General features: G+C 45.0%; 1 protein-coding gene across 1 annotated transcript in view; it reads right to left on the bottom strand.

Annotated features, from left to right (window-relative positions):
* Positions 1-16,656, bottom strand: part of TPH2 (tryptophan hydroxylase 2) — a 103,773-nt gene that overhangs the window by 72,174 nt on the left and 14,943 nt on the right. The window lies entirely within an intron of this gene.

Genomic DNA, 16,656 nt, shown 5'->3' with positions numbered 1-16,656 from the left:
GGATTCAGCCCATAAGTCACAGGGAGCTGATGTCTGGTTTGGAATACTGAGAGGCAGCCCTGGACTGGAGTGGTCAGGGAGAGCTTCCTGGAAGAAGCACAGCTGAAGCTGAGACTGTTGGCCAAGCAGGATGTGCAGGTTCCCTGACAGAAAGAAAGCTGAGTTTAAAAATGCTCTTCTAATAACAGACAGAAGGAGAAGGGGCAGCAGAGGATGAGATGGGTTAGATAGCATCACTGACTCAATGGACATGAATTTGAGCAAATTCCAGGAAACAGTGGAGGACAGAGGAGCCTGGCGTGCTGCAGTCCATGAGGTCGCAAGGAGTCAGACTCGACTTCTCGAATGAAACAACAAGAAAAACAGCAGATGGCAGCCACGAGCAGAGACCAGAGCTCCTGAGGCCACACGAGCCAGGAGGAAGTGGAGAATATGGACATGTACTTTCGAAAACTATTGCTTGAGGAAGCAGAATCTGAATTTAGCCTCTGATTACGAAACCTATCCCGAAAGCGAAACTGGACTTGGAGAAAACTCCTCATGACATGTTCAACAGTTATCAGCTGCATCCCCCGACTGCCACCCCCAGCCACTTGTCACAGGCTCTACCCCACAGTCAGCAAAGACACACACAGCATGTGGAAGTCCAGCGCACATACATTAGGTAGGGAGTCTCTCTCTGTGAGCTCATAAACCAGCCTGCACAGCAGGCCCCCGGGAGCCCGGGCACAGGCAGCCACTGCCCCTCAAGCTGTTCCAGCCTCCAGGCACTGTCAACACGCCGTGGTCACTCAGAAGGACCCCTGGGGCAGGGCAAAGGGGTGAGGAACAGTAATCAGAGCAGGCTCACAGCAGATCCCAGCTCCCACTCTGCAGACTTCAAAAGTTCTTACCAAAATGCTTTCTAACGTTCAGGTTCAAATGTGGTTCCCATCATCCCAAATTATTTTAATTTTTAAAAAACTAATGGCAGTACATGAAGGGTGAATGAATAACACATACTGAAGAAAAACCCAGAAATTAACATTTATTTTCTCTAAGTACCAGGACAAGGGCTTATAACAAACCAAATTAGAACAAGATTAGCCTTGTTTGAATTTGATTGTTGATAATAAATAACAAATTACAACCTGGCAAATATTTGCTGTGAACAGTAAGACTGCTAAAAATTAGCATCAAGATAAATTAGAAGAAAGCTTGAAATGAAGAGTAAAAATAGAAAGGATGTAAGGAAATAAAAATATAAGCGATATTCTCTGGTACTAGAAAATTCAACACAATCAATCTAAGGCAGGGAAGACGATAAAGCTACTAAGGGCTAAGCAAATCAGAAGGTAGAAAGCAATGAGGCTGAAACAACACAGGAGATATTGAGAAGCCATTTGAAAAGAATCGTGAGGTCAAAATTTTCCCTTCGACATCAATCTGCAAACATGCAGCGTTTCAAAGGGAAACTGACTGTAGCCGACAGGAAGTAGAAGAAAGACAAGTGTGAGCTGGGGTAGAGAGAAAGGGTGATACAGACCCTCCTCCACTTACAGTGGGTTAATCATGATAAATCAAAAATATTGCTGTCAAAAACCCCTTTAAGACACCTAACCTACCCCACGTGATGGCTTAGCCTAGCCTATGTTAAATGTGCTCAGAACACTTACATTGGCCTACAGGTGGGCAAAATCATCTAACACAAAATCTGTTTTATAATAAAGCGGTGAGTATCTCATGTAACTTATGGAATACGGTACTGAAAGCGAAAAACAGAATGGTACCTGGCTTCGGAATCAGGTGGCTGAGTGTGGCTCCCTGCCACAGCCCAAAATCATGAGAACTTCTCTGCATACCACACTGAGAAAAAAGATCAAAATTCAAAGGACAGTTTCTCCTGAATGCATTTCACTTTCATACCATACTGAGGTGGAATCATTATTAAGTTGAGGACTGTCTGTGTTACTATCTGTTACTTACTAATGAATTTCCAGCATCACAATCTTGGGGGTACAGACTGTCACGCAGAGTCTCATTTGTCCCCACTTGTCTGTCCTGCCTGGGTGAATAATGAGGCTGCTCCCTGAGTGAATGGTTGGTGGAGTGCTCTGCTGCTTCCCCGAACAGGTAATTCTGACTGATCATAGAAAGAAATTTCCTACCCTGCTCTGACCCCCTCAACCTGGGTAACTATTTAAGGTAAATTTTTAAATATCAGCTTCACACCAAGTAAAGGCTAGTTTTACCCATTTATTTTTTGTTAAAAATATCCCTAAAACAGACAAAATAAGACATTTCCCATTTTTCTATGTAGTTAATACAGGTATATAATAATAGCTCATTTTTGAGAGCTTCCTATGGCCAGACAGTTTTTTTAAGTTCAGCCTTTTTATTTAACTTAGTCCATTTGATTCTCACAACTTCTTTGAAGTAGACCCCCTCACACACACTTTACAGATAAGGATACTAAGGCTCAGAGAAGCTAAGTCATTTGACTAAAATCACGGCACCAAGCTTAAAACTCAGTCTGGCAGGTTCAAGACTGGCTGTGGTCTTAACCAATTAGCATACACCTATGAAATAAAGAATTTATTCCAGATACCAGAGTATTTCCACACACCAAATTAAAATAAGGCTTATAGGTATCCATACTTAAATACAGAAAGTCTCGGGTATAATATGTTATCACAGTAGCAGCATGTGTCTGTGGATGCCACAAAGTCCTGTCGTATTTATTCACTCATCTAACCTTCTCAGGGAGGCTGCCAGCTAGTGCTGGGGGCCCCAGGAATGCAGGAGCACCCACACATTTTTTTTTTAAACTTTGAGATTTGACATTTAGAAAAATAAAAATTGTAGTCATGAGAAAAATCGGAATGTGCTACACTTCTCTGCACTTGCCATGGGATTGTAGGCCTTTTGGGAGTCATGTATGAGAATGAGAGAGTCGTGTCCCGATCTTTCTGGGGCCTAGGACATATACCCACATATCATTATGCATCTATCCTTGGGTACATGTCATAACACACATGTAATAGGCATCACATCCCAGCATCCTAAAACTCTGCTCTCCCACAGCTGAAGTCCTGAAGCAGTCCACATTCTAGAGAAAACTCCCAGCAACTGGCGCCTACCACCTCCCTGCAGGGCTTGGTAGGAGGAGCGGAAATGGCTCTCCCACCAGCAAACGCCTCTCATACCAACCTTCCTGCCTCACCAAACCTCAACCACCAGTCTAACAGGGAGTCAGACACGCAGGACCGCAAAAGAGGCCAGTGTTGGAGGGGAAATCCCTGCTCTTTCTCCTTCAGGGGAGAGGGCAGCCTGGGCCACAGAATCATTTATAAGGCCTGCAGAGCCCTCGAGAGGTAGGCTCTGGCCTCTCTTTTCCCATCTGGACACTTGCAGAGCAGAATATCCATGCCCTCCCTGGTGCTATCATCAGAATGGAACAGTAGAGGGCTTCCCTGGTGGCCAGTGGTTAAGAACCCAACTCGCAGTGCAGGACACACTGGCTTGATCCTTGGTCTGGGAAGATCCCACGTGCCACAACGAGTGAACCCATGAGCTGCAACGACTAAAGCCAGTGTGCCCCAGAGCCCATGCTCTGCGACAGGAGAAGCCTCTGCAGAGAGAAGCCTGTGTGACTGGAGAGGAGCTCCTGCCAGCCACAGCTGGAGAAGGCCCGTGTGCAGCAGGAAGACCAGCACAGCCAAAACAGATAAATAGTAACATTTTAAAACAGAAGAAACAAAAGGATGGAGCGGTAGAGATGGCCCCGGAGAGTGTCTGGAGGCCCCGGAATGTGGTGTGCTCCGGGGAGGATGAGCGCACCCTGGGCAGGCATCCTCTAAACCTGAGGTTCACAGGAACGTGGGCATGATGCCCGGTGATGGCTAGAAGCCTCCACGGGACCCACGTGCTGTGCCCATCAGGAAGATGGCCCCACTGCAGCAGTGCTGCTCAGCTCTCAGGGGACAGAGGAGGGCTCTAGGGGCACCCCTCAGCCCCTATGAGGAGGCACTAACGGCCAGGTGCGTGCAGCAGGGGTGCCCAAACTCGGACGCAGTAGAGACCACCTCATCAGAAAGAACCTTTCCAAACCAGGGTGCAAGAGGCCGGTGGCCTGCCCACCCCAACATTCAAACAACCCTACAAAACGCCCTCAGCCTCCTCTCTCCCTCCTCCCAGTGCCCAACTCCAGAGGAACCAAGTCCTGGAAGAGAGAAGAGAAGGAAAAATATCTCCAAACCACACACACACACACACACACACACACACACACACACACACACACACACACACTCCAAAGAACTGAGGAGGAGAATACACTTTGAACCACATTTGAGATTAAGCTCTTTTTAAATGAATGGGCCTAGGTCTTAAATACCCTGCTGAGACTATTCTAATAATTGAAAATGACAGGAAATTAGATGTTGCTAAGGAACTTGCTTCCCAGTAGGAAAGTAGGATTCAACATGATACAGTTGAAAGCAGTGAGTGGGGAAAATAAAATCATTTTACATTTACATCGGTACAAACCCCAACAAAATGAGACACCTCCACAAACTAATTACAAGTGAATATTATAATTAGAGCTCTAGGGAGTCTCCTCCACTTCTATGGAATTAGTTGCGATTCCAGAATTCTAAACAACCATCAAAATTATTGCTCATAGATTCCTAACTCACTGGAGAAACACAGATGTGACTTTCAGTAATTACCACTCACCACGGATTCTGCCCTCTTGCCAAAGAATGTCCAACTAAGATGTTACAAACACGATAGGGAACCATCGCTCAGCCAGGACAGTGCGAGGAAAGGGACCAGAACCTTCACCATCAGGATTTAGCTTGACAACAGGAAAAACTTCCTGGTACCATATGTGACTCAGAGATGACTGAGAACTTCCTTGGGAAATACTGAAGGCTGTGGGAGGCATCCTTCTGCCTGGACAGTAAAATCCCACTTTTTCTAGAGGCAGGGTGATGATTCTGAAAAATCTGTTCCATACAGAGAGGAGAGGGTGGAAACTACATAGACAAACCTAACTGGAGGCAGGTACAGACAGAGCTAGGGTTTCCCAGGTGGCGTTAGTGGTAGAGAACCCACCTGCCAGTGCAGGAGGCATGAGAGACGTAGGTTCGATGCCTAGGTCAGGAAGATCTCCTGAAGGCGGGCACGGCAACCTCCAGTATCCCTGCCTGGAGAATCCCATGGACAGAGGGGCCTAGACTCCAGCCCACAGGGTCACAGAGTCAGACACAACTGAAGCGACTTAGCACACGCGCACAGGGTTATCCTCTGTAAGTCCTGAGCTTGTTAAAACAATGCTGCTTAACAACCACACTTTTACACTGAAATCCAGGAACATTGACCCCCACTGAGGCTGAAGTTACGGAAGTTCTCCCTACAGCCAGATGAATAAGCTTTTGTTTTAACTATTTGTCTGATCTCCTCTACCAGGTCCAATAGCAAGCTCCTTTTCTTATACATATGTATATTTTTTTTAATTTGGGGGATTGGAAAACATTTGATTATGGTGGTCTAGCCTGGCTACCTCCTGGAGTCCCTGCTGCTAAAATTCCCAATAGGAGATGCAGTTTCTCTGCTTGTGTTATCTTTAGAGGAACTCTGGGGTCAAGAGGCAGTTCCCCTACTCAGTGGAGGAAGCTGTGACAGGCTGCAGCCGAGAGTATTCACATCAAGATGGCAAGGCTGGCTGAATCACGATGCAGGCTGTATTCTTGGGAAACAGATGGATTTCCTCTGCGGCAAGGACTAACAGAGCAGAAGAGAAACTGAGAATTGTTTACAGGGGGATGGGTGAATCTGGTATTAACAGAAACAGGGATGGACTCATTTTCTATTTTATTTCATTACACATTCCTCGTGGCAGGGGATGCCTCACTTACTCAAGCACTACCCCTTTCATCTCTGCCTCATCTTTCCTCTCCTTTCCCATCTTAGGCATTTCTCTTGTGGTGGACACTTCCACCTGGGACTGCTGAAGGGAAATGAGAAGAGGTGACAGGTAAAAACCCATAAATTTTGCAACTCATTAGCAATTAGCAGCTCCTCTGAGGGGTTGGTCAAAGCCTTTGGAGAAAGATTATTGGAACAGGAAGGCATGAGGTTTCTACGCCTCCTCAAATCAAGACGTGTGTGCTGAGCTTCTCACTAGGCATACCCTGAATTCTGCCTCATTCCCAGGGAGCTATCTGTAATCCACCTTCTCTCCTTCTCATCCAGAGCTCATAGGAATATGGCAAAGTGAGACTGACATGATTCCAACATTATGCCAAGAATAATCTTGATTTTGATCTAATGTGATTTTAAAAAGCAGAGATCATTTTTCTGACAAAGGTCCATATATTCAAAGCTATGGTTTTTCCAGTAGTCATGTACAGATGTGAGAGTTGGATCATAAAGAAGGCTGAGGACCAAAGAACTGGTGCTTTTGAACTGTGGTGCTAGAGAAGTCCCTTCAGAATCCCTTGGACAGCAAGGAGATCAAACCAGTCCATCCTAAAGGAAATCAACTCTGAATATTCATTGGAAGGACTGATGCTGAAGCTCTAATACTTTGGCCATGTGATGCAAAGAGCCGACTGAGTGAGTGGAAAAGACCCTGATGCTAGGAAAGATTGAGGGCAGGAGGAGAAGGGGACGACAGAGGAGAAGCAGGTGACAGAGGATGAGATGACTGGACGGCATCATCGACTCGATGGACTTGAGTTTGAACAAACTCTGGGAGAGAGTGAAGGGTACAGTGAAAGCGGAGAAATTGAAAGAGGTAGTGAAGGACAGGGAAGACAGGAGTTCATGGGGTCACAAAGAGTTGGACACAGCTTGCAATATTTAAAAAGGGAAATACTCATTATTTTCAAAACTTGTTAATATTGCCCAGCATTTGTCATACTGCTAAAAATTAGGGGATACACCAACATGTAGAAATCAGTACTGGATGACTCTCCCCCACAGCCAGTGACGATCATGGCACCTAATACTGTGCTGGCTGACACCACCGTCACGAATAGCATCCCCTGCAGCCCGGTGTCACCAGAGTAGAACCGTATAGTCAGTAAATGTTCCACAAGATGATGGCTCATGTCTTTGAGACTGGGGAAAAAAAATGTTGCTACAAATAAGAAAAAAAGAAAGAAATTCTCAGTAAAGTAGATAAAGTCCATTAAAGTTTAACCAGAAGGCAAATGCCATTTTTATCTACTAATTTTTAAGAGTCAGTGAGAAAAGTCTATGGCTCTTGAATTTGATAAAATCATCCTTCAAAGGACACTCAATAACTTTATGATAAATTACTATCAGTAGTACTCAGGGGGAAAACAAGTAAAATATCCAAATTATTTAAAAACAAGTAAAAACCCAAATTATTATTCTGCTCAATCTATGCCCCATTACCATGGGTATTCCTTGAAGATAGGGACTTTTGTTTGCTTTGTTCATTTTTATAGCCTTGTCCACCCTCAGAACAAAGCCTGGAACAGACTGGTGTTCAATAAATAATATTTGTTAATAAGTAAATCAATCAATCAGAATAAAACAAGCCACACATTTAACGGTTGAAAAAAAGTACAGTTTTTATCCAAAAGTCTGGCAGACAGGTATTTGTCTTACCTCATCCCTGTCTCATGGATTTTAATTGCTATGGAAAAAGCAGCTCCAAAGACTCTGAGATTTCTATACGTTTTCTGGAAACTTCCGATTATGTCCTACTTACTTTACAGGCAGAGGTTTCACTCTTCTAGTTTTCTCACGTGGGTTTCCTAGGCATTGTCACCCCTCACACTTGTAGCCAAAATCTTCACCAGGAAAGCAAGCAGCCTGTGCAGACCCAAAGTGATGTGAAGTCGCTTAGTCGTGTCTGACTCTTTGCGACCCCATGGACTGCAGCCTACTGGGCTCCCCAGTCCTTGGGATTCTCCAGGCAAGAGTACTGGAGTGGGTGCCACTGCCTTCTCCAGGGGATCCTCCCGACCCAGGGATCGAACCCAGGTCTCCTGCACTGCAGGCAGACGCTTTACTGCCTGAGCCACCAGGGAATCCCAAAGGGACATAACTAAACCCAAAGGACATAACTAAATACAGAGATGTTTCCTTGGCTCGACATCTGTTTTAAAATCTATTTATTTTTAATTGCTTTACAATATTGTGTTGGTTTCTGCCACACGCCAGTATGAATCAGCCACAGCTATACACGTGTCCCCTCCTTCATGAATTTCCCTCCCATCTCCTACCCCATCCCCGCCCCGCCCCAGGTTGTCAAAGTTGGCTAGGTATCTTAATGAATGAACTTCCAAAGATATCTTCAATGCCACAGGCATAATGATTAAATTATATTTTTCAAAAAGGAAACTCACAGATCAGTATAGTGACTTAAATCTTGAGTTATACCAAGATTTGCAACCATTCAAGTCATCTGACCTTAAGTGGCTCAATGAGGGGTTCATTTGATGAGGAGTTGGGCGGATGGGGACTGCTAAACTACACCAGAGAGAAAACTGTAAAGGCACAAACTCATTTTCAGCAAGTCCCCTAGGCCAGTCAGGTAAAGAGCACTTATGATCACATATTTTATTTGCTTTTGCAAATGAGTTTTGCACACATGAATTTTCGTAAATGAGTCTATAGGCCCTAAGGAACTTTCAGATGGTAGCAAACAAAAACGTTAGTGTGTTTTGCTCACATTGTTAATACTGGTGCTGCCTGTACAAGAGACATAATGAAAATAAACTACCACACCTAGGGAGCCTCGAGCAGAGAGATTTAACTCCTGGAAATTATGTTTTTATTTGTCCTGTGCACCCCAGGATAGGGTTTCCCACCATTTTCTTACCTTGCAGAAAGCCCTCACCACATTCTAGAGGAGTGATTTTCTTCTGTCAAAACTACCATGAAATTAAATATCGGCAGCAGCAACAGTGGGTCTAACATCCACTGATACAGGCTCAACATACACAGGGAAGGGGGAGCTCAGAGAATGTAGTCCAGAAAAGAGCTAAAAGTTAAGAGCAGCCAACAATCTCAGGTCGACTTTAGGATGAAGAGACTCAGGCTAGGGTCTCCCAGAACCGCAAGTTCAATCCCCTATATCCTGCATCTTGATGGGCGGGGACCAAATGTTGCTGACTGCTGGGCCCCAACCTGCCTCCTTCAGGAGTAGATGACAGAATGCAGTCACCCTACAGCTCATAGGCCTAATAGCAGCATCCACTTGTCCACCGTCCACTGAACTGTAACAATGACAATAATCTCATAGCACATGACATGGATTTTCTTCTGTACCACCGCCCTTATACAGTGATTAAATGACTATTTATAGTTAAGGAGGTTAAGGCTTACAGACATAGTAATCTAGCCAAGATCAAACAGTAAGTGGCATAGCAGGTGCTGGGATTCAGAAACAGCAGCTCTGGAGACCCCACTCTAAACCAACATGCCTCAGTGCAAAATCTAGACTACCTGGCACTGAGTTTGGCCTCTGTTTCCTCGTTTGAAACTGAGGAAAGAAATACAACCGCACAACACAGAGTACGAAATGGGACATCTTTGCAAAGCTCCAGGGCCAACGCCTAGTATCTAAAGGTACTCAACATAGTTGATTCACTTCCTCCAGGTGTATAGAAATGAAAAAGATTTCATCACTTCCCTGCAGGGTTGGAAATAGGTCTGGAGATGAAAAACCACATCCTTCCTTATAAATCCATTCACCTCTCAGACAGCACTTGTGGAAGTAATTTTAATCCTTCATGTTTGTGGAAATCATTTCAAAGTAAAAGCACTCACACCTCACTCCCCACGAAAGATGTTAGAGTTTGGTGCAGAGGTCCCCGCAGTAAATCACCCGGTGGCACTGTTTTCCTCTTCCCCAGCTGTGGGAGCCGTGCTATAACCAGACAGCATCCTACTAAAGCATTGACACACACCTGAAAAAACCACCAAGCCCCAAAACTGGAACGGAGAAAACGTTTCCAAATCAATTTTCCCTTTCGTCTTTCTTAGGAATCCTCAGGCTCCCTTCCTTTCAGCCATTGAGTTGAACTTCAGGTAGAGAGAAACATTTAGCATGAAAATGATTCTCCATAAAGCCTGATGTCTTTTAAATACATACAAGAGTTGTGCATTTAAAATATACTGAGAACTCTATACAGAGTATAACTTTTTAAAAACCCATGTTATTTAATTCTGTTGCTTTTGTTTTCAACTTGTGTATGGTACCACCTATGTCAAATGGAAGCGGCTATGCAGATATTTTCTAACACAACAAAAAGCATTGCCTCTTGGCAGAAATAAAAAGAATATTTAGATTCTCCAAGACGGAGAGAATCTTGAAATCTGTAATGTGACCTTCCTCAGAAACTATTCAAGTCATCTGGGAAATGACCCCATTACGACAAATATTTGGTTTTGTTCTACTTTTCAATTTACCGCTCCATTTCAAAGAAATTAAAGCATCAACAACTGGTGTTTATGCAGGAGTCACAAAGTACCCAAACAGCCACATACATCTCAGTTTCACTCAAAAGCTGGGAAAGCAAATCAATGGAGGATAATGGAATGGGATAAAATTAGCTCAGTCAGGGAGAAAACATATTTGCCTTCTCAGGTGCCTCTTCTCAAATGGGCAGAGAGGGGGAAAAATTAAAACCCGGTCCCCCATCACCACAGACCCCATAATTCATCCAGGTGGCCATCTGCCAATGAAACTGATGAGAAAAATGTTGTGAAGGAAAAAAAGTTGCAACCCCCGTTAAGTTTTTTTTCTGTTAAGAAAGAATAACTTTTCTCTTTCCTTCTTGCTCCACCTTCTATTTGTTACATTTCCAATTAAGATTTGGCTATCTAAAAATAGGTAACTTGGCACTCACGAGTCCTGTTAGTAATGCAGTCCTTTAAGCTATATTCTGAAACCATGCAGGGTCCATAAATCATGGCTCTTCTCACATGAAATGAGAAATGCTAAGGTCAACTGAAATTTCTGGAAGGGTGGAAAGGTGGAGCCACCCCAGTTATTTTTCTGCAAGTTGCAATAATTGCAAATGCCTCCGAGGAACAACTCAGCATCAGCAATTCTCCAGCTCAAACATAAGCTGAATCATCGAAGCTACCTGTGACCAGGCAAACCCCAAAATGCACAGTACTGGGTAAGAGACCTGGAGGAGCTTTTGTCTCTGATCATCCATCTCCTTCCTCTTCTTTACAAGCCTGTGGCTGACTCCTGATGAATCATCTGGTGAAGGGAAAACTAAGACCTCCTAAGAGGTGAGATGCTGGCTTGGAAATCCAATATGTTTATTCCAAGGAAAACCCAGTCCACAATTATGTATCTATTCAACATCTTTAGAAACATGGGTTCTATCCCTGGGTTGGGAAGATCCCCTGGAGGAGGAAATGGCAGCCCACTCCAATATTCTTGCCTAGAGAATCCCGTGGACAGAGAAGCCCGGTAGGCTACAGTCCAGGGGGCTGCAGAGTCAGAAACAACTGAGCCACTGAGCACAACAGCTTGGAACGCACACTGCATCGCTGAACCTTAGTCCCAGGGTGCCTTATCCTTACGACTCGCGGTATTTGGGGCTGTGGGTGGGAGGAAGGAAGGTGGTAAGAAAATGCCCGTCTCTATTTTGATAGGAAGAGGAGCTTAGAGTCATCATAGTTCCATGCTGAATGAAAGCATTCTCTCTCTTTCTCCCTCTGATGGTGCTGAATGGAATATTCACAAGCTCACCCAAATTTAATAAGCCTGCTGGGCTGGGTGATTGCACTTTTCAAATATGCTAGTTCCCATTTGGGGCTATTTTGTTTAGAATCTCTGTTTAGCTGTGTACTTACACTTTGAGCAAATGAATCACAAAAGGTGCAATTTTGTAAATCAAAAAAATCAAGAAATAGTCTAGCAACTAGAAAAAGCCAGAGAGGGACAAATCCCTGGCAATTGTTTTTCAAGCCTCAACCCAGCCATGTTTATTTCCAGCCGTTATATATCCCCCAAGGGTCAGGCTCTGGGCAGGAGGAGAAGAGCTCAGGGCCTGAGAGAGAGTGACGTCGCTGCTCGGGACAAGGATGCGGCTCTGCCATGCCAGGGCCAGACAGATGTCCCAGGCACCCAGGAGAGATAGCATGGCCTTGCAGTCAGACAGGGCCGGTCAAAGTCCTGGCTTCATAAAGTCTGAAGTGTATTAAGTACACACAAGAACTGTGCATTTCAAACATCTGAGAATTCTGTAAAGAGAAGAATGACTTTTTAAAATGACAGGTCCCTTACTTCTGTCACTATTATATTCAACTTATCTCAAGGGAAATGCTACAGCCACTTCCAGACCAAAGAGAAGGAGAAGACGTGCCTTCTTGAGCAAAGAAAGACGTTTAGATTCTGTAAGAGAGGCACACTTGAAAGTGGTCTTTTTCAGAAACTATTCTGGTCATCTGGGAAACAAACCTAGGATTACAAATATTTGTTTTCATTCTACTTTCCCATTTACTACTCAACTTCAGAGAAATTAAAGCATCAACCACTGGTGAACAGACATAACCAGAAAACTCACACAAACACGCCCAGGGGAGGGGTATCAGCCAAGCCCGTGCACTGTGGTTATTACTCCATCACAACAGAAGCCACTCTTGGAAATCACACCTTATCTTTCCAAAACCTGGTGCTTATCCAGGTGATACTATCAGCTCTGTCACCTTGAGTATGCTTCCTGACGTCTCTGAGCTTCAGTTTCCTTATCTTCAAAATGAGATCACATACCTATCTCAAAGGCTCATTGAGAGTTTACTGGAAGACCATAAACAACATGCTTAATTAATACCATGTCCAGCAGATGGCAGGAATTTAACAAAAGGAAGCTAAAACCCTCTGTGCATTACAGCTGAGAAGTCCAACTGTGGTGAACATTTCCATCACCATCAGTTACTCAGAAATGAGTCCAACACAGCCTAGCCCCTATCTGCTCCCTCTGACCTTAGCTGAGATCCACTGGCCTGCAAAGGTATCGCAGAGAGTCAATTTTTCAGACTGAAGCAAGCTGTGTACGTGAGTTACAGGACACTATAGGGTACACACACACACAGATATACACACACCACACACATTTGCTTTTTAAGCTTCTTTAACCCAGTCTATCATAGGGCCTGAAATTCCCTAATTCATTCATTCTTTAAGGTACTTTGTTCATGTTAAAGCTTAACAGATGATCACATGGAATCAAGGAACCATCACTACTGAACACATGATATTAATAATCATATCTATCATAGAACCAACCCGAGCTTGTACCAGTCAGCATCTGAGCCCTGAAGCACTGACAGTCCTCCCAAACATACAAGGCGGACACTGCGCCCATTCTGAGACATGGGCTCTGAGACTAGGAGACTGGGTCAGTGCTCATGGCCACAGAGCTTGTAAGTGATGGAATGGGGATTCAAACCCAGTTCTGTTTAGCACCACAGCCTATGCATTCGGTCACGTTTCGCCACACCATGCTGCCTCTGCTCTCACAGCAATTAGTTCTGCAGATAATGCATTCACACTCACCGTGCCACAGTTAGGGAGGGTGTGGAAGAGATAAAGGTAAACACTAGTTAAATGTATTTGGTAGCCAACCTCCAAGACAGTAGCCAATGAACCCCACCCCCTGGCACCATGAGTCTGTAGTCCCCTCTCACAGTGTATCACAGTTGGGCTCTGAAGCCAATAGAACGCATGAGGAGTACTGGTGAGTCACTTCCGAGGCTGAGTTATTAAAAGCATGGTAGACTCTGCCTTGGTCTCCTCTGGAAACTTGACTTGGACAAAGCCAGCTACCATATCCGGAGGACTCTCAGGCGGCGCATTGAAGAGGCCCATGTTGCAAGAAACTGTGGCCTCTGGCCGACGGCCACGTGAGTGGCCACACTGGGAGCAAGGCCGCTCGGCCCCGGCCCAGCCGTCCGGTGACTGCCTCGCTGGCCAACTAGAGCACCACGAGGCAGCCCAATCCAGATCCACCCGACCGAGCTGTTCTGAACCCTTGTTCCTCAGAAACTTCCTAATAACTTTGCTGTTTACAGCTGCCCAGGCTGGAGGGGTGTTACTCAGCAATGAATAAAACAGTATAAAAATCTGACAGAAGTCAGGGCTTGAAGCAACTGTTGGCCAAGGGGAATGAAGAACGGTGTTCACCAAAGTGTAATAAAAATATTTAGGTCATGAGGGCAGACAAAAGGGAGAGATGGACTGAAGTGAGAAAAATACCGTAACGATATCGGCAAATACTTATATCGCAGTTCACGGATTAGCTCATTTCCTCCTTACAGCAATCCCATAGAGCAGAGGTAGAGTTATCTCCATTTCACAGATACAGAAACTGAGGCCCAGAAAACAAACAGTTTGCAGGGGTCACTCAGCTGGTAAGTGGCAAAGCCGGAATTCGCCCAGGCAGTCCAGCTCCAATTCCTACACCCTTAGCCGACCCACACACTGCCTCTCAGATCAACAGAGAAACTGAAGAAAGCAACCAAGGCCCTGCCAGGGGTCAGGGGTCAAAGCGAGCCCCAGAGCTTTCTGGCCTAGACTCTTTCAGTGTTGTTTGACAAAGGTAGTAGTAAAGTTCAAAGTGCAGCAGTGCTCCATTGATTTCATTTAATCTTTGAAACACTCCTGGGGGAGAGATGGAAGAAATACTATCATCCCCATTTCACAGGTGAGAAAACGGAGGCTGAGTGACGTAAGGGGATCACTTGGACTCCTGTATTTAGAATCAGAGTTTTCTTGGCAAATTATGGAATTTTCAACTTTGAGCAAATTCTGATATGTTGAAACTCTCTTGTTTGCCTTATCTATTGACATTTGCGTTTGCCTGTTTACATTTCCATTTCCATGGACTTAAAAAAGAGAAAAGAAAATCAAAGAGGAAACAGCCCCATGAGAAGAACATGAGATTCCTCAGTTCAGTTCAGTTCAGTCGCTCAGTCGTGTCCGACTCTGAGTTGCAGCACGCCAGGCCTCCCTGTCCATCACCAACTCCCGGAGTTCACCAAGACTCACGTCCATCGAGTCCGTGATGCCATCCAGCCATCTCATCCTCTGTTGTCCCCTTCTCCTCCTGCCCCCAACCCCTCCCAGCATCAGAGTCTTTTCCAATGAGTCAACTCTTCGCATGAGGTGGCCAAAGTACTGGAGTTTCAGCTTCAACATCATTCCCTCCAAAGAACACCCTGGACTGACCTCCTTCAGAATGGACTGGTTGGATCTCCGTGCAGTCCAAGGGACTCTCAAGAGTCTTCTCCAACACCACAGTTCAAAAGCATCAATTCTTCGACACTCAGCTTTCTTCACAGTCCAACTCTCACATCCATACATGACCACTGGAAAAACCATAGCCTTGACTAGATGGACTTTTGTTGGCAAAGTAATGTCTCTGCTTTTGAATATGCTATCTAGGTTAGTCATAACTTCCTTCCAGGGAGTAAGCATCTTTTAATTTCATGGCTGCAGTCACCATCTGCAGTGATTTTGGAGCCCAAAAAAATCATATACCTCCTCAGTTTCAACCAGAAGAAAGTACATTCACAACAAAGCACAATCACAGTCATATTAAATTAGAGCAAACAGGAGTGGCATGATTAAAGTCAGAGCTCAGGGCCTCTTCTCCAAGAGAATAAGATGGATTGCGAAAAGCACAGCTCCCCCCCACCCACCAAAATTATAATTAAATATACATGCCTATTGTTGAGGAATAATCATTAAAATAGCTCCCAAAGAAAGATGTGTTTATATCTAGTCAATTAAATATATATATTACTGACTTCTCTTCCCCACAGTGTAACAGTCGTGAAGCCTACAGACACATAGCAGCTAAACACAAGGGTTAAATACGAAGATGCTGATGACACAGAACTGAAGAGTTTCAGGCCTGACAGCCCCAGCTCCACAGTCAAAATTTTCTCTTCCTCCACATACCATCTGCCACACACACCACCCCCCCAGCCATGCACTTCCATTTCCTCTGAAGTGCATGTCCATGTAACGTGAACATTATCTAAGCAGGAGGTTTCTTTCTCTGTTTATGCCAGGATTTCTTTTATTTGGGTGGAAGAGATCAGGGTTTGGGGACAGGGTGTCTCACAGATGATTTCAGAAACAGTGCATTCCTTCCCCAGCCACCGCCTTCCATGTCAGGTCGGCTACGGCGAGTGATATTTGCACTGATGAAGGCTTCCTCTGCTGTTGCTGGCCAGGCAATCAGGCCCTCCAGACCCTCGCGGCCCACCATTCAGGCATGTCTGCAGCAGGCCTCCAGGTAATCAGTACTGTTTCCCGGCAGCTCTGCCAATCAGAAACCCCCTGAGCGGCCCCTTTGCACAGCTCTCAGCATGCCGCGCGGCCACACTCCCTTTCCGCTTTACGTCTCATGGCAACACAGACTTTGAGCCTGCTGTTTTTCCATCATCGAGTGGAATTTTTTCATTTCTCTCTGCTTGTGTTGATTCTTTCCCCCTGCTTTATCCTTTCAGGACTATCATAGAAAATATGGTATTCAACACGGATTCCCCAGAGGGCTTCTCAGCTGTGGCTTCAATATGCCTTATTCTGTATTTCGCTTCTTCATCTTTTGACACCTCAGACTCCGTCCTGCCAATTGCTAGGACACCACTAAGATATCTGTG

This window comes from Ovis aries, chromosome 3, assembly GCF_016772045.2.
Source record: "Ovis aries strain OAR_USU_Benz2616 breed Rambouillet chromosome 3, ARS-UI_Ramb_v3.0, whole genome shotgun sequence".
NCBI classification, from domain to species: Eukaryota; Metazoa; Chordata; class Mammalia; order Artiodactyla; family Bovidae; genus Ovis; species Ovis aries.
This window is presented reverse-complemented; position numbering and strand designations above follow the sequence as displayed.